At 42.8% G+C, this 23707-nt stretch overlaps 1 long non-coding RNA gene across 1 annotated transcript; it reads left to right on the top strand.

Moving 5' to 3' along the window:
- The first annotated feature begins 12418 nt into the window (after nt 1-12418).
- Nucleotides 12419-19524, top strand: LOC309533901. Its single transcript, XR_014220495.1, has 4 exons — nt 12419-12642; nt 13641-13814; nt 15701-15900; nt 18139-19524. It is a non-coding gene; the product is annotated as an uncharacterized lncRNA (long non-coding RNA).
- Nucleotides 19525-23707: the final 4183 nt, after the last annotated feature.

A 23707-nucleotide genomic window follows, 5' to 3' on the forward strand; every position in this document is an offset into this window, starting at 1 on the left:
AAAGTTCAAACGGTTGCAAATGCTCCCCTGAAAAGCCCCGGGGTCACAATTTCAGCAAAAATCTGACGTTCTACAATTCACTCACAAATGGTGTCAAACGGTTGCAAATGCTCCCCTGAAAGGTTTGGCGATGTAAACAGAAGGCTTTTCATCACATGTCAAGAAATCAGTCCTCGACAACTTAACCTGTGGAAAAAGATATTTTTGAAAAAATCCCTAATCCCCGGGGGCACAAATTCAGCAAAAATCTGACTTTCTCCAATGCACTCACAAATGGTGCAAAAGGTTGCAAATGCTCATCTGAATTTCATCAAATGCTCATCACAATTTCATCAAAAATCTGACTTTTGACAATTCACTCAAACATGGTGCCAAGCGGTTGCAAATGCTCCCCTGAGAGCTTTGGCGGTCGAAACAGAAGTCTTTCTTTGATAGGACAAGAAATCAGCTCTCAACAACTTAACCGGCAGAAAAACATTTTTTTGAAAAAAATCCCTCAGCCTCGGGGTCACAATTTGATCAAAAATCTGACTTTCGGCAATTCACTCAAAAATGGTGCCAAACGGTTGCAAATGCTCTCCTGAGAGGTTTGGCTGTCGAAAGAGAAGGCTTTTTATCATAGGACAAGAAATAAGCCCTCGACAACTTAGGCGGCAGAAAAATATTTTTTTGAAAAAATCCCTAAGCCCCGGGGTCAAAATTTCATAAAAAGTATGATTTTCGGCAACTCACTCAAAAATGGTTGCAAACGGTTGCAAATGCTCCCCTGAGAGTTTTGGCTGTCGAAACAGAAGGCTTTTTATCACAGGAAAGTAAATCAGCCCTCGACAACTTAACCGACAGAAAAAGATTTTTTTGAATAAATCTCTAAGCCCCGGGGTCACAATTTGATCAAAAATCTGACTTTCGGCAATTCACTCAAAAATGGTGCCATACGGTTGCAAATGCTCCCCTGAGAGGTTTGGCGGTCGAAACAGAAGGCTTTTTATCATAGGACAAGAAATCAGCCCTCGACAACTTAGCCGGCAGACAAATTTTTTTTTTGAAAAAATCCTTCAGCCCCGGGGTCACAATTTCATCAAAAATCTGACTTTCGACAATTCACTCAAAAATGGTGCCAAGCGGTTTCAAATGCTCCCCTGAGAGATTTGTCGGTCGAAACAGAAGGCTTTTTATCAGAGGGAAAGAAATCAGCCCTCGACAACTTAACCAGCAGAAAACGATTTTTTTGAAAAAATCCCTAAGCCCCGGGGTCACAATTTCATCAAAAATCTGACTTTTGACAATTCACTCAAAAATGGTGCCAAATGGTTGCAAATGCTCTCCTGAGAGGTTTGGCTGTCGAAAGAGAAGGCTTTTTATCGTAGGACAAGAAATAAGCCCTCGACAACTTAGGCGGCAGAAAAATATTTTTTTGAAAAAAAACCTAAGCCCCGGGTTCACAATTTCATAAAAAGTATGATTTTCGGCAACTCACTCAAAAATGGTGCCAAACGGTTGCAAATTCTCCTCTGAGAGGTTTGTCGGTCGAAACAGAAGGCTTTTTATCACAGGGAAAGAAATCAGCCCTCGACAACTTAAACAGCAGAAAACGATTTTTTTGAAAAAATCCCTAAGCCCCGGGGTCACAATTTCATCAAAAATCTGGCTTTTGGCAATTCACTAAAAAAATTGTGCCAAGCGGTTGCAAATGCTCCCCTGAGAGTTTTGGCGGTCGAAACAGAAGTCTTTTTATCACAGGACAAGAAATCAGCCCTCAACAACTATTCCAGCAAAAAAAACATTTTTTTGAAAAAATCCCTCAGCCCCGGGGTCACAATTTCATCAAAAATCTGACTTTCGGCAATTCACCTAAAAATGGTCCCAAGCGGTTGCAAATGCTCCCCTGAGAGGTTTGCCGGTCGAAAGAGAAGGCTTTTTATCATAGGACAAGAAATAAGCCCACGACAACTTAGCCGACAGAAAAATATTTTTTTGAAAAAATCCCTAAGCCCCGGGGTCACAATTTCATAAAAAGTATGATTTTCGGCAACTCACTCAAAAATGGTGCCAAACGGTTGCAAATGCTCCCCTGAGAGTTTTGGCGGTCGAAACAGAAGTCTTTTTATCATAGAAATAAGCCCTCGACAACTTAGCCAGCAGAAAAATATTTTTTTGAAAAAATCCCTCAGCCCCGGGGTCACAATTTCATAAAATTATGATTTTCGGCAATTCACTCAAAAATGGTGCCAAACGGTTGCAAATGCTCCCCTGAGGGTTTTGGCGGTCGAAACAGAAGTCTTTTTATCATAGGACAAGAAATCAGCCTACAACAACTTTTCCAGCCGAAAAAAAACATTTTTTTGAAAAAATCCTTCTGCCCCGGGGTCACAATTTCATCAAAAATCTGACTTTCGGCAATTCACTAAAAAATGGTGCCAAACGGTTGCAAATGCTCACCTCAGAAGTTTGGCGGTCAAATAAGAATGCTTTTCATCACTGGACGGGAAATCAGCTCTCAACAACTTAACTGGCAGAAAAACATTTTTTTGAAAAAATCCCTAAGCCCTGGGGTCATAATTTCATCAAAAATCTGGCTTTTGGCGATTCACTCAAAAATGTTGCCAAGCAGTTTCAAATGCTCCCCTGAGAGTTTTGGCAGTGGAAACAGAAGTCTTTTCATTACAAGACAGGAAATGAGCTCTCAACAACTTAACCAGCAGGAAAACATTTTTTTTGAAAAAATCCCTAAGCCCCGGGGTCACAATTTCATCAAAAATCTGACTTTTGGCAATTCACTCAAAAATGGTGCCAAGCAGTTGCAAATGCTCCCCTGAGAGCTTTGGCGGTCGAAACAGAAGTCTTTCTTTCATAGGACAAGAAATCAGCTCTCAACAACTTAACCGGCAGAAAAACATTTTTTTGAAAAAATCCCTAAGCCCCGGGGTCACAATTTCATCAAAAATCTGACTTTCGGCAATTCACTCATAAATGGTGCCAAACGGTTGCAAATGCTCCCCTGAGAGATTTGTCGGTCGAAACAGAAGGCTTTTTATCATAGGACAAGAAATAAGCCCTCGGCAACTTAGTCGGCAGAAAAATATGTTTTTGAAAAAATCCCTAAGCCCCGGCGTCACAATTTCATAAAAAGTATGATTTTCGGCAACTCACTCAGAAATGGTGCCAAACGCTTGCAAATGCTGCCCTGAGAGTTTTGGCGGTCGAAAAAGAAGGCTTTTTATCATAGGACAAGAAATAAGCCCTCAACAACTATTCCAGCAAAAAAACATTTTTTTGAAAAAATCCGTAAACCCCGGGGTCACAATTTCATCAAAAATCTGACTTTTGGCAATTCACTCAAAAATGGTGCCAAGCGGTTGCAAATGCTCCCCTGGGAGGTTTGCCGGTCGAAAGAGAAGGCTTTTTATCATAGGACAAGAAAGAAGCCCTCGACAACTTAGCCGGCAGAAAAATATTTTTTTGAAAAAATCCCTAAGCCCCGGGGTCACAATTTCATAAAAAGTATGATTTTCGGCAACTCACTCAAAAATGGTGCCAAACGGTTGCAAATGCTCCCCTGAGAGTTTTGGCGGTCGAAACAGAAGGCTTTTTATCATAGTAATAAGCCCTCGACAACTTAGCCAGCAGAAAATTTTTTTTTTTAAAAAAATCCCTCAGCCCCGGGGTCACAATTTCATAAAAAGTATGATTTTCGGCAATTCACTCAAAAATGGTGCCAAACGGTTGCAAATGCTCCCCTGAGGGTTTTGGCGGTCGAAACAGAAGACTTCTTATCATAGGACAAGGAATCAGCCCTCAACAACTTTTCCAGCAGAAAAACATTTTTTTGAAAAAATCCTTCAGCCCCGGGGTCACAATTTCATCAAAAATCTGACTGTTGACAATTCACTCAAACATAGTGCCAAGCGGTTGCAAATGCTCCACTGAGAGTTTTGGCGGTCGAAACAGAAGTCTTTTCACCACAGGATGGGAAATCAGCTCTCAACAACTTAACCGGCAGAAAAAACATTTTTTTTGAAAAAATCCCTAAGCCCCGGGGTCACAATTTCATCAAAAATCTGGCTTTTGGCAATTCACTAAAAAATGGTGCCAAGCGGTTGAAAATGCTCCCCTGAGAGTTTTGGCGGTCGAAACAGAAGGCTTTTTATCATAGGACAAGAAATAAGCCCTCGACAACTTAGCAAGCAGAAATATATTTTTTTGAAAAAAATCCCTAAGCCCCGGGGTCACAATTTCACAAAAAGTATGATTTTCGGCAATTCACTGAAAAATGGTGCCAATCGGTTGCAAATGCTCCCCTGAGAACATTAGCGGTCAAATCAGAATGCTTTTCATCACAGGACGGGAAATCAGCCCTCTACAACTTACCCGGCAGAAAATCATTTTTTTGAAAAAATCCCTAAGCCCCAGGATCACAATTTCATCAAAAATCTGACTTTTGGCAATTCACTCAAAAATGGTGCCAAGCGGTTGCAAATGCTCCCCTGAGAGTTTTGGCGGTCGAAACAGAAGTCTTTTTTTCATAGGACAAGAAATCAGCTCTCAACAACTTTTCCAGCAAAAAAACTTTTTTTGAAAAAATCCCTAAGCCCCGTGGTCACAATGTCATCAAAAATCTGACTTATGGCAAGTCACTCAAAAATGGTGCCAAGCGGTTTCAAATGCTCCCCTGAGAAGTTTGGCGGTTGAAAGAGAAGGATTTTTATCATAGGAGAAGAAATAAGCCCTCAACAACTTAACCGGCAGAAAAACATTTTTTTGAAAAAATTCCTAAACCCCGGGGTAACAATTTCATAAAAAATCTGACTTTCAGCAACTCACTCAAAAATGGTGCCAAGCGGTTGGAAATGCTCCCCTGAGAGGTTTGGCGGTCGAAACAGAAGCCTTTTTATTACAGGAAAAGAAATCAGCCCTCGACAACTTAACCGGCAGAAAAATATTTTTTTGAAAAAATCCCTAAGCCCCGGGGTCACAATTTCATAAAAAGTATGATTTTCGGCAATTTACTCAAAAATGGTGCCAAACGGTTGCAAATGCTAGCCTGAGAAGTTTGGCGGTCAAATCAGAATGCTTTTCATCACAGGACGGGAAATCAGCCCTCAACAACTTAACCGGCAGAAAAACATTTTTTTGAAAAAATCCCTCAGCCCCGGGGTCACAATTTCATCAAAAATCTGACTTTCGGCAATTCACCTAAAAATGGTGCCAAGCGGTTGCAAATGCTCCCCTGAGAGTTTTGGCGGTAGAAACACAAGGCTTTTTTTATCATAGGAGAAGAAATCAGCCCTCAACGACTTTTTCAGCAGAAATTTTTTTTTGGCAGCAGCTTGGCTCCATTTTTGAGTGAATTGCCAAAAGTCAGGTTTTTGATCAAATTGTGACCCCGAGGCTGAAGGATTTTTTCAAAAAAATGTTTTTCTGCTGGAAAAGTTGTTGAGGGCTGATTTCTTGTCCTATGATAAAAAGACTTCTGTTTCGACTGCCAAAACTCTCAGGGGAGTATTTGAAACCGCTTGGCACCATTTTTTAGTGAATTGCCAAAAGTCAGATTTTTGATGAAATTGTGACACCGGGGCTGAAGGATTTTTTCAAAAAATGTTTTTCTGCTGGAAAAGTTGTTGAGGGCTGATTTCTTGTCCTATGATAAAAAGACTTCTGTTTCCACCGAAAAACCTTTCAGGGGAGCATTTACCACCGTTTGGCACCATTTTTGAGTGAATCGCCGAAAGTCAGATTTTTCCTGAAATTGTGACCACTGGGTTTAGGGATTTTTTCAAAAAAATAGTTTTATGCCTGTTAAGTTGTCGATGGCTGATTTCTTTTCCTGTGATAAAAAGCCTTCTGTTTCGACCGCCAAATCTCTCAGGGGAGCATTTGCAACCGCTTGGCACCATTTTTTAGTGAATTGTGAAAAGTCAGATTTTTGATGAAATTGTGACCCCGGGGCTGAAGGATTTTTTCAAAAAAATGTTTTTCTGCCGGCTAAGTTGTCGAGGGCTGATTTATTTTCCTGTGATAAAAAGCCTTCTGTTTCCATCGCCACACCTCTCAGGGGAGCATTTCCAACCGTTTAGCACACTTTTTGAGTGAATTGCCAAAAGTCAGATTTTTTATAAAATTGTGACCCCGGGGCTTAGGGATCATTACAGAAAAATCTTTTTCTGCCGGTGATGTTGTCGAGGGCTCATTTCCCGTCCTGTGATAAAAAGCCTCCTGATTCGACCGCCAAACCTCTCAGGGGAGCATTTGCAACCGCTGGGCACCATGTTGGAGTGAATTGTCAAAAGTCAGATTTTTGATGAAATTGTGACCCCGGGGCTGAAGGATTTTTTCAAAAAAACCTTTTTCTGCCGGCTAACTTGTTGAGGGCTTATTTTTTGTCCTATTATAAAAAGCCTTCTCTTTCGACCGCCAAACCTCTCAGGGGAGCATTTGCAACCGTTTGGCACCATTTTTGAGTGAATTGCCAAAAGTCAGATTTTTGATGAAATTGTGACCCCGGGGCTTAGGGATTTTTTCAAAAAAAATGTTTTCCTGCCGGTTAATTTGTTGAGAGCTCATTTCCCGTCCTGTGATGAAAAGACTTCTGTTTCCACTGCCAAAACTCTCAGGGGAGCATTTGAAACTGCTTGGCAACATTTTTGAGTGAATCGACAAAAGCCAGATTTTTGATGAAATTATGACCCCGGGGCTTAGGGATTTTTTCAAAAAAATGTTTTTCTGCCGGTTAAGTTGTTGAGGGCTGATTTCCCGTCCAGTGATGAAAAGCATTCTTATTTGACCGCCAAACTTCTCAGGTGAGCATTTGCAACCGTTTGGCACCATTTTTTAGTGAATTGCCGAAAGTCAGATTTTTTATGAAATTGTGACCCCGGGGCTGAAGGATTTTTTCAAAAAAATGTTTTTTTCGGCTGGAAAAGTTGTTGTAGGCTGATTTCTTGTCCTATGATAAAAAGACTTCTCTTTCGACCGGCAAACCTCTCAGGGGAGCATTTGCAACCGCTTGGCACCATTTTTAGGTGAATTGCCGAAAGTCAGATTTTTGATGAAATTGTGACCCCGGGGCTGAGGGATTTTTTCAAAAAAATGTTTTTTTGCTGGAATAGTTGTTGAGGGCTGATTTCTTGTCCTGTGATAAAAAGACCAAATGTCCAAATGGTGCCAAATGGTTGCAAATGCAAATGTCCAAATGGTGCCAAAAGGTTGCAAATGGTGCCAAATGGTTGCAAATGCTCCCCTGAGAGTTTTGGGGTCGAAACAGAAGTCTTTTTATCACAGGACGGGAAATCAGCCCTCGACAACTTCACCGGCAGAAAAAGATTTTTCTGTAATGATCCCTAAGCACGGGGTCACAATTAAATAAAAAATCTGACTTTTCTGTAATTCACTCAAAAATGTTGCCGAACGGTTGCAAATGCTCCCCTGAGAGTTTTGGGGTCGAAACAGAAGTCTTTTTATCACAGGACGGGAAATCAGCCCTCGACAACTTCACCGGCAGAAAAAGATTTTTTTGAAAAAATCCCTAAGCCCCGGGGTCAGAATTTCATCAAAAATCTGATGTTCCCCAAATCACTCAAAAATGGTGCCAAACGGTTGCAAATGCTCCCCTGAGAGGTTTGGCGGTCGAAACAGAATCCTTTTTATCATAGGACAAGATATCAGCCCTCAACAACTTAACCGACAGAAAAAGATTTTTTTGAAAAAATCCATAAGCCCCGGGGTCACAATTTCATCAAATTCTGACTTTAGGTAATTCAATCAAAAATTATGCCAAACGGTTGCAAATGCTCCCCTGAGAGTTTTGGGGTCGAAACAGAAGGCTTTTTATCACAGGAAAGTAAATCAGCCCTCGACAACTTAACCGACAGAAAAAGATTTTTTTGAATAAATCTCTAAGCCGGGGTCACAATTTCATCAAAAATCTGATGTTCCCCAATTCACTCAAAAATGGTGCCAAACGGTTGCAAATGCTCCCCTGGAAGGTTTGGCGGTCAAAACAGAAGGCTTTTCATCACAGGACAGGAAATCAGCCCTTGACAACTTAACCAGCAGAAAAAGATTTTTTTTGAAAAAATCCCAAAGCCCCAGGGTCACAAATTCATCAAAAATCTGACTTTTGGCAATTCACTCAAAAATGGTGCCGAACGGTTGCAAATGCTCCCCTGAGAGGTTTGCCGGTCGAAACAGAAGGCTTTTTATCACAGGACCAGAAATTTGCCCTCCAAAATTTAACGTGAGGGGGAACTTTTATTTAAAAAAAATCCCAATTTCAGCAAAAATCTGACGTTCTGCAATTCAGTCAAAAATAGCGCCCAGCTGTTTCAAACGCTCCTCTGTAAGGTTTTTTGGTGGAAACAGAAGGGTTTTTATCATCGGAAAAAGAATTAGCCCTCGACGATTGAAATTGAGGAAAACCTATTTTTTGAAAAAATCCTTAAGCTGCGCGGGCACAATTTCAGCAAAAATATGATGTTCTGCAATTCACTCAAAAATGGGGCCCCACTGTTATTAATGCTCCCCTGAAAGGTTTTTCGGTGGAAACAGAAGGGTTTTTATCATCGGAAAAAGAATTAGCCCTCGATGACTGAACTTGCGGGAAAACCCTTCTGTTTTCACCGCCAAACCTTTCAGGGGAGCATTTGCAACAGTTTGGCACCATTTTTTTAGTGAATTGGAGAACGTCAGATTTTTTAGGGATTTTTTAAAAAATAAAATAAAATTCTGCAGTTTAAGGTGTTGAGGCCTTTGGTTACGAACTGTGGCCCTACCAAAAAAAGTGTAAAGTTGGGCCCCACCTCTTCAAATTGGGCCCCCTCTGGCCATCACTGAGTCTAATAGGTGCTGGGTCTGAGTTTCCCTGCCCTTGCAGGAAGTCTTGGGTTTGCAATTTTGGGAGAGGGGAGGTTGCCTGCTGGGGAGCGGGTAGGCTGGTGAGGCCCCCTAGATTTAGAGGCCCTAGTCTACATAGCCTATACATAAATCAGGCCCTGGCTATATCCTATACTGGAGCAGGGCCATCTTAACCATTGGCACTAGGGGTGCATGGCACCAAGAGTCCGGGACCGAGCCTTGGAGTCCGGGGGAGAGCCACCAACAGCCGAGCGGAGCAGAGCTCGTCGGAGCACTGTAGACTCTTCTGCTGCAAGGGGCGCTTCCCCGGACTCCAACTCACGCCTTCCATCCCATGCTGAGCCGCCGCCACAGAAGATCCTGCGGTTCTCTGACAGGCTCGGCTTCGCTCGGCTGTTGACTCTTGCCCCAGCTTCATGGCAGCTAACACTTTCAGTGCCACGCCTGGAGTGCTGTGTAACATTGTGGTGGGACCCGCAGCGCTGACAGCACCGAAGGCAGCAACAAAACCCAAAGAATAGGAGCGCACTGATCCTGTTCGGAGATGTTGCCTGCGATGCCGCTTGCATTCCCCACCGTTCTGTACTGGCACAACTCTGGGCAACCTAGGGGCGCAGGGTGGATCTTTGCACCCCGGCGCCACATATGCTTAAGACGGATCTGTGAATGAGCTCAGTAGAAGGCAGTTCTCTCCTGTTCTGCTTAGAGTGTCTCCTTCGTTCCTCTTTACAGACTGTAGTTTCAAGGATGGGACTGGGGCAATGACAAGAAGATCGTCACCTCCACTTGGGTTGACTGTGTGCTATAAGACTGATCTCCTCATACTGCAGTGTCTTCCATTTTACGGAGTGTACATTCAAGAAGGGGAGGGGAGGGAAAGTGCCCTGCTGCAGGAATTCCTTTCCTCTTCTTAGATGGCATTTTTGAGGGACAGGCAAGGACAGTGCCATCCTGTTTCATCACCCGATATGAAAGGGGAAGGTGCTGCCCCAACTCACCACCACCCAATCCTCTCTTTTTACATATATAATAATTTTTACTTGAATTTACAAATATAGAATTATAACAATCCAAATTACATATCCCTATTTAGAGATTTGTCCAAATCTCTGGACTTCCCACCTTCCCCTCCATGGATCCCGTTGTCTACCTTCTCAACTGCATATTATTTCATAGTCCATATTTTATATCTTTCCACATTATCCATAATATTCTCTACATTACAAGTGTTATTAAAATCCTGCTAAGGTTTTCATCTGCTTACAGTGGTCTCCTAGATAAATTATAAATTTTTCCCATTCTTCGCTGAAGATTTGTTTGTTTGTTTTTATAAAATATTTATTAAGGTTTTACAATAAACATAAGTTTAAAGAGCTAAGAAAATTATACCAAAGATTACACATAAACACAGATTACACAAAAAAGAAAAAAGATAACAAGAAAAATACCAAAAAAGAGAACCTAAAAAAGAAAAAGGAAATACAAAATACAAAAAACAGATGACTAAAAAAAGAAAAAAGGATTTAAAAAAGAAAAAATCCATTTTTCAATATCTTTAGGCTCGTTGACTTATTTCCTTGACCTCCTCACACCTCCCCTTTTTGTATTCCCATTTACAAAATCCTTTCAGCAAATCCTTACCCTCTTTCATTTATCTTTACTCTGTATCTTAACCTATTATAACTATTTATTTTCCTCCATATAACAATCTATATTTGCATATTCTTATTAACCTTATTACCAAAACCACCTATTTCCATTCCAACGTCATTTTAACATTCATTAATTTTACAGTATTTCTGCAAGTAGTCTTTGAATTTCTTCCAGTCTTCTTCCACCAACTCTTCTCCCTGGTCTCAGATTCTGCCAGTCATTTCCACCAATTCCATATAGTCCATCACCTTCACATCGTTGAAGATTTGGTCTTCTTGCTTCCTGGTTTGCCATTCCTCTCTGGTAGGGACTTTGTCTTCTTTCCATCTCTGGGCTATTAGCTTCTGCATGGCTGTTGTCACATACATGAAAAGTCTTTTCTGTTCCTTTGGAATGTTGATACCTACAATTCCTAATAAAAATGCTTCTGGTTTTTTTTACAAAAGATATTTTTTTTCATTTCATTATATATCATTTCCCAGAATGCTTTTAGAACCCTACAGGTCCACCACATATGAGAGAAGATGCCTTTCATTTCCTTACACTTCCAGCAGATATTTTCACTTTTCTTATACATTTTTGCTAGCTTAAAGGTAAAGGTAAAGGGACACCTGACCATTAGGTCCAGTCGTGGCTGACTCTGGGGTTGCGGTGCTCATCTCGCTTTATTGGCCAAGGGAGCCGGTGTACAGCTTCTGGGTCATGTGGCCAGCATGACTAAGCCGCTTCTGGCGAACCAGAGCAGCACACGGAAATGCCATTTACCTTCCCACTGGAGCAGTAGCTATTTATATACTTGGACTTTGACATGCTTTCGAACTGCTAGGTTGGCAGGAGCAGGGACCGAGCAACGGGAGCTCACCCCGTCATGCGGATTCGAACCACCAACCTTCTGATCGGCAAGTCCTAGGCTCTGTGGTTTAACCCCCAGCGCCACCCGCGCCCCTTTTTGCTAGCTTACTAGGAGTCAAATACCACCGGTACATCATTCTCATATAATTTTCTTTCAGCATACAACATGCCGAGAATTTCACCACCGCCCAAGCCTCCCTTACCTGGATTGTGCAGCAGTGCCTGGCAGCAACAATGGCAGATTCTGTTGAGATCTTGTGAGATCACCAGATCTTGCTAGCCAAATACTGCTATTAAACCAAATGGTATTAGTGGGATTATGCATAGGGTTTCCATGTTGGGTTGCCCCTAGCACAGTTGGCAGTGTAAGGTCCTGGCACTTACATGACCTCCTACTACTGACACTGCTGGTGCTGGCAGGGTTGAGTAAGGTTGACACAGTGCAAACACACCAGTGCAGCCAAACTGGTGCTCATGCCAGGGTGTTCACACCACATCAACCTCACCACCTTCCTCCTCTACCTTCTTGTAAGCCACAGTCAGCATTGGGAGATCTGCTAAATGCCTCCCCCCAGCATGCTACTGGTTGTGGGCGGCCTATGATTTTAACAGATTCCACCTTCTGCCCAAGTAGTATTTTCAAGCGGCCATTGTAGCTGTACTTTTAACAGCAGCTTGACATGCAGACATAGGGTGATATTCAATTAAATAATTGCATGAGTGGACCACAATGGGACTTTCCTCTCTCTCTTCCCCCTGTGATCTCCCTAATTCCTTTGTAAGGGTTCCCCCAAACCCAGATTCGGGGATAGTGCAGGATTGAAAGAGGGGAAGGAAAGTCCCATTGCAGAAGTGGAAGTTGCTCTGCTCATGAACTTATTCCGCCAAGTGCTGCCTATAATCCTCAACCCAAAGGTTGTCCAGAACAGGCCAGGCAGTCTTGTTGACTTTTTCCAGACCAATTGGCAGCAAGATACTGCTGCCAAAATAGCTCCTCCCTCAAATTCTTGCAATTGCTGTTCACAGAACTTTTGCAATCCCTTCTCATTGGGTGTGATTCTGGTCATTCCTCCTTTACCACACAAAAATAAAAGGAACTATACCATAGGAGTCATCGCTTATATTATAAAAGCAGAAAGATCCTTGCAGCAAGACGGTTTCCAGTATTTAGGTTGTTGAAAGGGAAGCTTTTGTGGTACCAGCAGCTATACTTTCCCCAAAGTGCCATGAAGATCTGGCTGATCTGTTTTGCTCCATTTCTCCTATGGACCTCCTGTACTTCCCAAAGTGGTAAGTTATTTGTCAAGAGACGGGGGGGGGGGGAGAGAGAGAGTACATGGGGAAATGGATGTTAAGTTATTTGTTGTAGGAGGAATTCAACATACCTTATTTTTCGCTCTGCTCAGCTCTCCCTTTCACGAGCCATGAGGAGTGCGGCTCTTGGGGGCTTTTCTGGGAGGTGGGGGAAGGGACAAAGCTGTGTGCTCTGTCCCTTCCCCCACCTCCCGCAAAAGCCAGAGATAGCCCCGCGAAGCCTCCGCAGGGCACGGGGATGAAGGCTCCCTGTGCCCTGCCCTGCGGAGGCTTTGCGTGGCTAAGCCAGAAGCTAGAAGTTGTTCTGGCTTTGAGATAGCCGCGCAGCCTGCATTCGCTCCATAAGACGCACACACATTTCCCCTTACTTTTTAGGAGGGGAAAAGTGCGTCTTATAGAGCGAAAAATACGGTAATGCTTTTCCAAATGTTCTATCAGTGCAAGCATGTCTGCTCAATTGATGAAATAATCTCGCCTCTCATCTTCCCCATGTGCTGTTCTGAGGGATTTTCCTGACTTCCCCCAGAGCCAATGGCACAGGGGTAGGAGATGGGTGAAAGTCCTGCTGCACTGGCAGAAGTCATTGTATGGGCTTCCATAAGCAGGGGCCCCACGACAATGGATTATAATTGGTTTATTAAAATTGTTGATTGGTAAAATAAAAAAAATGTATTAAGAGATAATTTGTGAGGGGAGCCCTGAGATTTCAACTGCCTAGGGACCTCTGCAGGGTTTTATCTAGCACTGCCCCAGACAGCTGCTTTTGTATGGTAGCCAAAGCCATGTGCAGTTACTTCTAAGTGGTCAATCCTTGGGATTCCTCACAAATCCTCCACTCAGGCAGTGGGCTGGTAGGCATATGGATCTGCCATCAGGTACCTCCCTCAGTAGGTGTGCTGGGATCTATGTGCACACAGCAATTTTTGTGATCAGTGTATGCATAATCGAAAGCATCAGTGCAGCTTCTGGAGAAGGATGTGGTCGGCCTCCTCCTATTGAAAATGGAGATATTATCAACACACCCCTGATACAATATGCATCGGGTGCAGCAGTGGAATACAGATGCCAACGCCTTTATGTAATGAAAGGCTCTTCAGTGGTGAGTTGCAACAACGGCGATTGGACGGAAGCACCAGTATGCCTAGGTATGAGGGAAGTCTATAACCTTTTATATTCTTGTTCTGTTGAACGGCACACCTAGAAAAGTGTACATGTTAAGTTTGTAACAGCATCCTGATGTTGGGTTGATCCTAAGGCAGGCTCCCTCTGTCGGAAATCAAGCCTTTATCAGGAGAAACTGGCAACTCTCCCAGGCACCCGGCTTGGTCTCCTGTTGACCTCCCTGTCTGCTTTCCCTGCAAGATCCAGGCAGAGGTCGTGATAGGCGATCCTTCTCAGCGTGAGAAGAACACACCCCTCTTTCCTGCCCCCCCAGGCAGGGGAAAGAGATAGACAGAAACGTATTTACATGCCTTTATTTCTGTCTTTGCAGCGTTACAGAAAACACGACTGCTCTCTTCAAACTTCAGCAGTCGAGAGAGTAGAAAAACTTCCTGTACAGCTCATATTACACTCTGAGCTAATTCCGGTGCCCTCTGCACTGTGAATTGACTGTCCCTCTGTTTCCCACGGAACAGTCCCAACATTCCCATTATGTTTTGCTTTCAAGCTACCAGCAGCTCGCGGCTGCATTGCTTCAATATCGTAACACCCTCAACCTGGTGCATTCTACATTTTGTTTGACTTCTGCTCTAATTATCCCCAGCCAGCATGGCCAGTGGTCAAGGGATGATGGTAGTTGTCACCCAACAACATCTGGATGTTTTAGAGTGAACTTTATTGCTACAAACTGGTATTGCAGCCACCTCATTGGTGGTCCTCCTATTTGGCAGGGTGAGCCAAGGTATTTTCCCAACAGACTTTCTGCTCTTGTTTCAGCAGCTCAACCAATTATAAATGTTTCAAGAATGTCCCACATACAGTACCTTTCAGGCAAAGCAGTTAGAATGTTGTTGTTGTTTAGTCATTTAGTTGTATCCGACTCTTCGTGATCCCATGGACCAGAGCACGCCAGGCACTCCTGTCTTCCACTGCCTCCCGCAGTTTGGTCAAACTCATGCTGGTAGCTTCAAAAACACTGTCCAACCATCTCGTCCTCTGTCGTCCCCTTCTCCTTGTGCCCTCCATCTTTCCCAAACATCAGGGTCTTTTCCAGGGAGTCTTCTCTTCTCATGAGGTGGCCAAAGTACTGGACCCTCAGCTTCAGGATCTGTCCTTCCAGTGAGCACTCAGGGCTGATTTCCTTAAGAATGGATAGGTTTGATCTTCTTGCAGTCCATGGGACTCTCAAGAGTCTCCTCCAGCACCATAATTCAAAAGCATCAATTCTTCGGCGATCAGCCTTCTTTATCGTCCAGCTCTTTTGAACATTATAAACTATCAACTATTTAACCAATGGCATTGTGGAAGAGGGAGACTCATCAAACCTTCTGATTCATATATATGTGGTTACACTTTCTAATAAATGTGCAAAGTCAGTATTTTAGGAACAATCCTATTCACCAGTTTTGGAGGCCATGTTGAACTTAGTGCTTAGAGCATTGATAGCAAGTCACCTTCCTCCTATAGGCAAGAAAGTCCACATGTTGGTCTAGATTGGGGCCATAATTCTTGCTTTCAGTGTAAGAAATCCCTAGCTCAAGTCCCAAGTATATGATCGACTTGATAAATGAAGACTATAACTCTAGGAAAGGACTAGAGTTTTCATGCCGAAGGACCAAAATTCAGCCCCTAGCATCTCCAAGTAAAAAAGATTTCAGGTAGCAGATTTGGGGGAAACTCTCTGCCTCAGACTTCATAGAGACACCACCAGCTGCCATAGACAATATCAGGCAGCTTCATTTTTTAAAATTTTGTATAATGTATTTATTTCAAATAGGTTTCCTAGAAAGCTGACAGTTTAAGCAGTGTGGCTGTTTTATCACTCTCAAGTTCATCTTTAAAAGGTGAAATGACCTGTGCCTTTCTGCAGAACCATGTATAATAACTACAGAAGATATGGATCATTATAATATCCAGCTAAAGTGGATAAGAAGTCAAAAAATATATGCAGCATCTGGCGACACAGCTGAATTTTCCTGTAAATCGGGTTATATACCACAACCGTCCTCCCCTCCCTTCAGAGCGCTTTGCACAGAAGGCAACGTGGAGTATCCTCTCTGTGTGATAAAGGTACGTATATTGAAACTCAATCACAAGGGTAGAGAATTTACCATACATAAATTGTGGTTGTTTCCCCCCACCCCCAAGTTACTGTGGTTTTTAGTGCTCTTAGGAAAGGAAGCATATTCAAAATAGGCTGATTTTGTGATTACCAGTCACATTCAACCTTGTCAGACTTAGCACCTGCTTTCAAATAAGACCAAATTTTAATTTGTCGTTGCACATAATCAATATTTCCTTTTCTCTATGTTTCTGATCTTCTTCCTTTCTGCCCCTCATACTCTGCCTCTTTCCAGTGGTGTAGGAAGGGGTGTGTGGGGTGTGGGGTCCGCCCCGGCGTATCATCAATGAGGGGGGTGACAAAATGGCCAACTAACTGGGAGGCATGCACACTGCTTCCCCGGTGCCAGTGCTCAGTTCCGAGCTCGCTGCGCACCCACCTCCTGGCACTGCCATCCTGAACTGGGAGTGGCTGTCACCAGCTTGGGGAGCCATGGGGGGAAGGGCAAACCTGACTCCATCCCACTGGAGATGTGGGGTGGGGGCGAACTGGAAGCGGAACCTTCCACAGGAAAACACGACACGCACAAACAGGCGCCCTGCAGCAGCGAGTGTCTTTCAAAACACAAGCAAAGCAACTGAGCCAGGTGACTTTTGTTTACGCCACGTCCCCACACCGAGCAGCCTTGCAAGGCTCAGATCTGGGGAGGGGGGTGCCAGAAGGGCGCAACAACCTGCGCTCAGGCTGGGGTCAGTGGCAGTGGGGGTTGTCTGCACAATGCCATAATAATAATAATAATAATAATAATAATAATAATTTATTTATACCCCGCCCATCTGGCTGGGCTTCCCCAGCCACTCTGGGAGGCTTCCAACAAAATATTTAAATACAGTAATGCATCAAACATTAAAAGCTTCCCTAAACAGGGCTGCCTTCAGATGTCTTCTAAAAGTCTGGTAGTTGTTGTTCTCTTTCACATCTGGTGGGAGGGCGTTCCACAGGGTAGGTGCCACCACCAAGAAGACCCTCTGTCTGGTTCCCTGTAACTTGGCTTCTCACAGTGAGGGGACCGCCAGAAGGCCCTCGGTGCTGGACCTCAGTGTCCGGGCAGAACGATGGGGGTGGAGATGCTCCTTCTGATATACTGGACTGAGGCCGTTTTGCCCCACCCTCGTTTGCCCCGCCCCCTTGCGGGGGGAGGTGCTAGCCTCCTCCTGCCCCTCCCGCCCTGGGTGTGTTGGAGTCACACTCCACCGCTGCCTCTTTCTCACTTGCAGTCTCATTCTCCCTATAATTCTTCTCTTTAAAAATATTAAAGGGAAATAAGGTAACAGTGATGGTATCACTAATGAGACTGCTATACTGGTATTGAGTCCTAAGGTCAAAAGTTTCCAGTAAACTAAGTTTCCCCCTCCCCCATCCACATTTGCCTGTCTCTGTCATCTGTGTGTACTGGACCTGAGTGGAAAATGTGCAAATGCTATGTTAATTTGCAAAATCTTGCCTGCCTGAAGCAATTCTCACTTACTACATGCAACCATGCAAACAACAGCGGTATTTAGAAGTCTGCCCCTCAAAAACCATGCATCTCCATGAATACACAGGATAGCTCCTGAGATATTTGATGCCTCTGCCTTTCTGGCCATGATCAGCTTTGTATCATCACACACTCATAGGCCCCAGAGAAATATTGCAGCGCTGTTACAGTGGCGTAGCGTGGGTTGTCAGCACCCGGGGCAAGGCAAGTAATTTGCGCCCCCTAACCCGTGGATTTGTGCACCCTAACCCTAACCCCCAGATGTTGCGCCCGGTGCGGCCGGCCCCCCCTGCACCCCCCACGCTACGCCACTGCGCTGTTAAACTACCATTTAATGTAATGTGTGAACAGGCTTATACTAGTGCAGGGTTTAGGACTCTGTGAACCTCCAGAGAATTGATTATGCTGTCTGAGGCTGATGGAGTGTAACAATTTCTGGAGTGCCACAGATTATCCATGTTTCTACCGGTGTTTGCATATGGAACCAACCTAATACCATTTTGTTGCAGGCCATGAGTTATCTAATCAATTGTTTTTATATTTGTTAGCCGCCCTGAGCCCGGTCTTGGCAGGGCAGGGTGGGGGTATAAACAAATTTTTTATTATTATTATTATTATTATTATTATTATTATTATTATTATTATTATCTGCAGATAACATGCATACTGTACAACTTTCTCTTCTCACTGTTTACTTTGTATTTAACAGGGGCGTTAAGAAGAAGCACTCTGTAGCCACGAGTTTTATCAGAAGTCATGGATCTCCTATTTCTAACCTGATAGTATCAATACGCTTTTGCAAATATATGTATCTTTTATTATTATATCCATCAACCTCTGCTAGGCCCAAGGAACCAATGAATGCAGAAAGTCTCAGATCAGACATGATAAACCAAAAATGGATGATGGCAACAGAAAAGTCCGTCTTTGTGCAAACTGAACGTAACAATGAAGGAAACATACTTGATAAGAGACTGAGAGGGCCTTATGCAGTTAGCACAGCAGATGGTGAAACTGGAACATGCTGATATGGAATGGGCCCTCCTAGCTTGAGTGTCTTGTGTGACAGTGGAAGCAAAACCAACTTGTGGGGACATCAGTTCCATTTCCTCCAGGAAAGGTTCTGGTGCCGACCTGTTCCAACATGTCATAAAGGTCTCATCTCATCTTTGAGTGCTGTGTAAGCAGAGGTTCACTCAGTATAGTTGGGCTTCGACACCATAATCTCCACACACATATACACACACTTAGGTTCTGCTGAGGCTTAGCCTTGCTTGATTTTTTTTTCTTTCCCCCCATTTCCTTTCTCTTCCTGTCTTCTGTTTCTGCAATATTGGAGATGGGAGGATTCCACTGTACCAGACTGATAACGATTGCATTGTGCTAAATGTAATGCTAAGATGCTATGCAGTGTGAACAGCTAGGGAGCAGAGGGTGCTTTCAAACAAGTTAAGATGGGGGGAGTATTAGAAGGATGAAGTGTAGAGCTTGCATATATATGCATACACACACACACACACACACACACACACAGAGAGAGAGAGAGAGAGAGAGAGAGAGAGGTACCTTGGTTACAGACGCTTCAGGTTACAGACTCCGCTAACCCAGAAATAGTACCTCAGGTTAAGAACTTTGCTTCAGGATGAGAACAGAAATCACGCAGCGGCGCAGCGGCAACGGGAGGCCCCATTAGTTAAAGTGGTACCTCAGGTTAAGAACAGTTTCAGGTTAAGAATGGACCTCCAGAACCCAAGGTACCATTGTATATCTATATGGATATATAGATATACAGATATACAGAGAGAAAGCAAAGTGGGGTGTGTGCATACTTGCCGATTGTGATTTTATCAATTGGTCGTACTCAGAGTAGACATATTAAAATTACTGGACCTATGTTAGCCATATCAATTAATTTCAATGGATCTACTTGGAACAGAATTAATTGGCTCTGTCTCATATTATTCACATTGCATTGCCTTCTTTTTTTACACCGTACAGAGTGATTCACATTTATGTTCCTATTTATGTTGCCATTGCTCACATTATCATTTCTGTATTCTCTGGTGTGTATCAATAAACCATTTATTTCATTTCAGTTACAATCTTCCATCTCTGGTGATGCTTCACACGCTTGGGTGGAAATGTGAACCCAGATGAATAGTAATTATTCACAAAATATCACACTGAGCCTAAACTGGGGATTTCTTTCATGACTATTGACATACAGTATATACTTGATTTGAATGGATTATTATTATTACTGTATTTACACAAATCTAATGTGCCATTGAATCTAATGCACACCTCAATTTTCAAAACTTTGAGACCAAAGAAGTATTTGCTGGCGAATGTAAAATGCCCCATCTGATCTAATGCACACTCTAACTTTTGCAGTGCAATTTGGCAAAAAAAGGTGCACATTACATTCAAGTAAATATGGTATTATTAGCTGGCAGTGATTGTGTGTCATTTGCAGAAAAGCAAAAACAAAAACCCCTCATGTGATGAATATTGTTCATTATTGGTTTATACTAAAAACAGCCTGCAATATGTTTTAAAGTTTACAAAATTGTCCTACCAGAAAGATTTTCCTGTTATGTTCATATTATGCTTTGAGCCCTTTGCCTTTTACCACATACATTCAAACACAGGGATAATTATTACCTCTGGCTGACTGTCAGTGGTCATAAAAGTTTGAGAGGGAAGAAGAAGAGTTTGGATTTGATATCCCGCTTTATCACTCCCCTTCAGGAGTCTCAAAGCGGCTAACATTCTCCTTTTCCCTTCCTCCCCCACAACAAACACTCTGTGAGGTGAGTGGGGCTGAGAGACTTCAGAGAAGTGTGACTAGCCCAAGGTCACCCAGCAGCTGCATGTGGAGGAGCGGAGACGCGAACCCGGTTCACCAGATTAATAGTCTGCCGCTCTTAACCACTACATCAGTGGCATATGTTACTTAATGTGTGTCAATTTTTTTATTAAATAATAACAATAACATTTTTTATTATTACCCTGCCCATCTGGCTGGGTTTCCCCAGCCACTTTGGGCAGCTCACAACAGAATATTAAAAACATGATAAAACATCAAACACTAAAAACTTCCCTAAACAGGGCTGCCTTCAGATGTCTTCTAAAAGTCAGATAGTTGTTTATTTCTTTGACATCTGATAGCAGGGTGTTTCACAGGGCAGGCGCCACTACCGAGAAGTCCCTTTGCCTGGTTCCCTGTATCTTCACTTCTCGCAGTGAGGGAACCGCCAGAAGGCTCTCAGTGCTTGATCTCCATGTCCGGGCTGAACGATGGGAGTTGAGACTGTTACGGCTAAAATCTGGGTGCGGGGTTACTCTGCCACCCAGCTCATCGGACTAAGTCCGTGGGTCCCTGCGGAAGAAAATGAGCTCAGCCGGACGCAGGAGCAAACTGCAGAAGATCCAAGTTTATTGCGCAACAGGTTCAAGGCGAGATTGAACTCAGAGAAAGGGGTGACATGAACTTTTGAAATTTCCCTCCATATCCCAGAATACAGTGCATGAAACGTCACGAATACATTATGGGAAGGTTGGGTTTCACAAGTTACATCATGAATATACTTTACACGTCATGAATACATTATGAAAAGGTGGGATTACATTAATTAGCATTTTCGGATGAGGGAGGGGGGATATGCGGAGCGGGAAATATACATAGATACACATTTATTGAGTACCGGTGGTGGCAAGACAATGGGTCAGAGATATGCATCGTCTGCCACCTAATATTGCCTAGAGGGAAGGTTTGGCGAATTAAGAAGTTCCTGCGTACGTGACCTGCCGCTTCGGGGATTATGGAAGTAGGGATAGCATCATGGAGTCCACGGGGAACTGAGTTGAATGACAGTGAGAGCGAAGAAATCGGAGTTACGGTTGATTTTATATCAATTTCTAAAGATTTCAATGATTTCAAACCCCTTCTGTACTATAGGGCAAAAGCAGAAACAGAATGGATACATTGTAACAGGAGGTCCCTGGTTTCGGATCCACTGTTCTCGCCGTGGGGGGCCGTCAGCAGCTTGTCAGGGGTGAAATGAGGCGTGCAGGAGCTCCCTGAGCTAGCTTCTGCAGGACGAATGCGTGGCTGTGATTGGCTAAAGCGGGGCCATAGGAATAAGCGGGGCCTCGGATGGTCCTAGAAGGAAGGGGGAAAGGAGCCCCCCCCCTTCCGTTCCGTATCAGTCCCCCATTCGGAGATAGATTTGCATTAAAGTTCTGTAAGAACTTGCAAATCTTTTCTCCGCACCCTAAATCTCGGTGAATGGGATGTGTGGCTTTATGCAAACCTGAAAGGGACTTGCAAGCCATGCCTCTTACGGTCATTTGCAAGTATAGCAGTGCAGGTAGCTGCATATAGGGTATTATATAAAGAACACCTCTTGTATTTTGTTGCTAAATTACTTGTGGCATTCTCAATAGTGTTTTATGCTTTACACCTAGCAGGAAGGTCTAATTGACTGAAAAATGCAGTTGGTGTTTTGTCCTTCGCCATTTTTGTGTATTTCTCAGGTGTCAAGCTAGCTCTTCTGTGGTCTCACACTGACATAGTGCTACAGCAACACATCCTGTCTGTTGAATCCCCTCGGGGCTTTCATTTAACCATGTTGCCTGGCATTCACCATAGCTGGCACAGGTTTGGGCATCTCGTGAGGGAGATTTCTTCGCCTTGGCCTTTAGCTATGGGATTCCATTATAGGCTGTGGTTTTGCACGCATGGGGAGTTGCTCACTTGCACTTAAAGGACCAAAAGGCTAATTGCAGCCTGGATACACGTGCCCAATTCAAACTGAGTCCAATTTGAATTTATCTTGCCCCATGGTTCTCAACTCTTCAAACCAATCTGTTAAAAGAAAACCATTCTTAACAAGGGCAGTTGTCCAAATAAGTCAATTTAACTCTATAAGGGATCATTCCTGCTAAACCAAAGCATATCCACCTTCATGTACCTGGTGTTTTATGGATCCAGAAGCTTGTCCTTGGCAAAACGAGGTTTAACACATTTTAAAATGGATAGGGAAAGTTGGCAGGGTGCCAGGTGGAACAATTAAATGTGGTTATAAGTTGATCTAAACATTGGACTACACAATAGTGTGAGCTATTAGAAAGTATAAAATGCATGAGAATTCTCCATTGGTGTGTAAGCAATAAGACATTAAACATAAAAACAATTACACACAAAAATTGCCCCCCTTTGTGGAAATCATACTGTCAGACACATTTCAACATTCTTACATAATAACACATAATACAAAACACACTAATTAAATATCAGTTACATATCTTGACACAATTGTGATCTTTTATGCATGTATCTTTTGAATCCTGGAGCACAGTCTTAAGGTTCAAAAGTGAGAAAATGTCCTTGCAATTCAACTCCTCCCCTTAGCCATGAGGGGTTGTTGCTGCTTTTCATCGTTGCACATCTGTAGAAGTGATATCCTGTAAGGGGCAGGGTTTTGGGGCTTAAAGACAGTTAGAAAAGGGAGGGGGCAAAAGGCGAAAAGGATGTCCTTCGGTTTCTGTTGGAAGTTGCAAATAATAAAATCTTAGTGGATTAAACATTTTATTCATTATCACATTTCCATATAATTACTGTTATTATCTGCTAAGTTTGTTTGCTTTCCTTCACTTAATTTTTGTTGTTGTTGTTCTTTTCATATTATAAAATAAAAAATTACTCCACATGTATAGAAAGAGAACTGTAAAAAATACAAAGGTTAAAAAATAAAAAGAAAGCAAAAAATTAGATTACCAGTTAGATGAAAATGGACTTGACACAAAGACATCAGATTCAGAAAATAACTATTATTAAATAGTACAAAGATATTATCAAAACCACACATATTACTACTGGACTGAAAAAAAAATGGAAAAACAATGAGGAAAACTTAAAATTCACCATGTGCTATTCAATAAAAGAACTTCATGAGACTGACTTTCAACATGTGATGAACATGTCCCCCAAAGTAAAACACAAACACACAAAAATGAGCTATGAGGAACCAAAAATAAATAAATGCTAAGACACACAATTAATAAGTAACCTGAAGTAATCTGTTTTGGCATTCTAACATCCCAAATGAAAATAAAAGTGTTTCTTGATGTGACATCAGCTGTAATGTTAATAGCGGAATACTGGGAAATGAGTTAATACCAATAAAATGAATGGCAATTTAAAGTTGTGCAGGTACCTTGCACTAGCCAAAATGACAGAATTAGTAAGAAATGCTCAGGCCAAAGGTAAACAA

Source organism: Podarcis vaucheri (genome assembly GCF_965113315.1).
Source record: "Podarcis vaucheri genome assembly, chromosome: 6".
NCBI lineage: Eukaryota > Metazoa > Chordata > Lepidosauria > Squamata > Lacertidae > Podarcis > Podarcis vaucheri.